At 39.9% G+C, this 1,748-nt stretch overlaps 1 protein-coding gene across 1 annotated transcript in view; it reads right to left on the reverse strand.

The window, feature by feature from the left end:
- TRIM44 (tripartite motif containing 44) overlaps nucleotides 1–1,748 on the reverse strand; it is a 164,191-nt gene that overhangs the window by 91,304 nt on the left and 71,139 nt on the right. The gene's annotated exons all lie outside the window — the stretch shown is intronic.

The raw sequence follows: 1,748 nt of genomic DNA on the forward strand, positions 1-1,748 counted from the left end.
CCTCATTCCTGTCTAAAAGAGGAAAGGAAAAAGACTGACACTTTAAGTGAAGGGTCAAAAAAAGTGATTCAGGCAATAATATGTCTCACTTTCTCTCTCAACAGCTTTACTGAGATATAATTCACATATCTTACAATTCACCCATTGAAAGTATATAGTTCAGTGGTTTTTAGTACATTTATAGAGTTGTGTGCCCATCACCACAATCGATTTTAGCACATCTTCATTATCCCAAAAAGAAACCCTGTACCTATTAGCAGCTGCCCCCTATTCCTCTATCTCCCTCAGCCCTAGACAATATTGAGTCTACATTCTACCTATAAATTTACCAATTCTGAATATTTCATATAAATGGAATTATACAATACTTGGGCTGTTGTGAACAGCTTCTTTCCCTTACCACAGACAGGGTTCAGGACATCTACCCAAAAATATGACTGTAGGAGACCAGAATAGCCCACCCCAAAATATTCCTCTTTGGTGGAAGAATTATTTTGAGCTGATTATTTTGAGAAATTGCAGACATAAGCTCTGAAAACAAGAGAAGTTACCCTTTTGTAAGAGAAATTTATGTCTATAAAGGAAATCTCCATGTGTAAGGGTATCTCCCTCTCCAAACTCAGGATAACTCAAAATCACTAGAAACTCTTTTATAAATGGAGCAGGCACATACTTAAAACTGCATAACCTTACCTTCGTTTACCAGGCTTTTCCAGGGCATCTTCCTATAACCAGATTTCCCCTTCCATGATATTTAAGCCTGAGGCAGGAGATCAGAATAGGGAACACACATGGGGTGGAATGGTAGGAACAAAATCAGGGTTATGGATCACTAAGAACAAAAGCTATGGCCAAGCTACTATTGTAACCATTATTGAAACACCTTGCTGGCTCTGGTTTCGGGAAAGCCCCTCAGGTGCCTGCATAGATGGAGGGCAAAAGCATCCTCAAGTGACTCTGACTTCATTTATACCATCAGTACCATAAATTATTGCCCCCCTGAATGGGCTTTGGAAGCCATGATGCATCCAGGCCTGAACAAATAAAGTAAAAAACTCCCCTGCCCTATGGATGCAAAGAGATAACATTATCACTGATCAGGGGGACAGCAGCACAAGAATGAGGAAGTGAGAAGAAAAGGAAAGACCCAAGGAGACCCCAGTGCCACTGTCCACCTGGATGTGTACCTGCTCTGACTCTTTTGGAATATACTACCCCCTGCTTGCTTTGGGAGTGGGTTTGCTAAATAAAACTTTCTGCTTATGCTTCCATACTTCGGTGCTTGGTTTCAATTCTTCATTACTGGACACGAGAATGGAGGAAGATCACACACTGGTAAACAAGGCTGAATTCAAAGTCACCTCTTTGGAATTTACTCATTTTCCATATGTATTTCCCTGTATACATGAGGTATACATGTTAATACACTGCTTTTTCTCTTATTAATTTGTGTTTGTTAAAAGGGTCTGTCCCCAACTAAGAACTCTGAAGGGTAGAGAATTATTTTTCAGGATTCTACTTTTCTAAATTGGGGTTCAAAGATAGAAGTGGATTCAAATAATAAAAACATATGTATTTATAAAAGATAATGTTAGCTGTGTGAACTAAAATAAAATCCTAAGCTGCCCACCCCCCAACTGAACAGATCCCTTCTTGGCCAAGGAGACCACAGAAAAACCTTAAAACTGAGTTCCTGGCTATGAAGGGAAGGGAAGTCAAGTCCTACAGGCCTCTTTATAACCAGCCCC

The sequence above is a fragment of the Propithecus coquereli genome, unplaced genomic scaffold (genome assembly GCF_000956105.1).
Source record: "Propithecus coquereli isolate 6110/MARCELLA unplaced genomic scaffold, Pcoq_1.0 Scaffold30, whole genome shotgun sequence".
NCBI classification, from domain to species: Eukaryota; Metazoa; Chordata; class Mammalia; order Primates; family Indriidae; genus Propithecus; species Propithecus coquereli.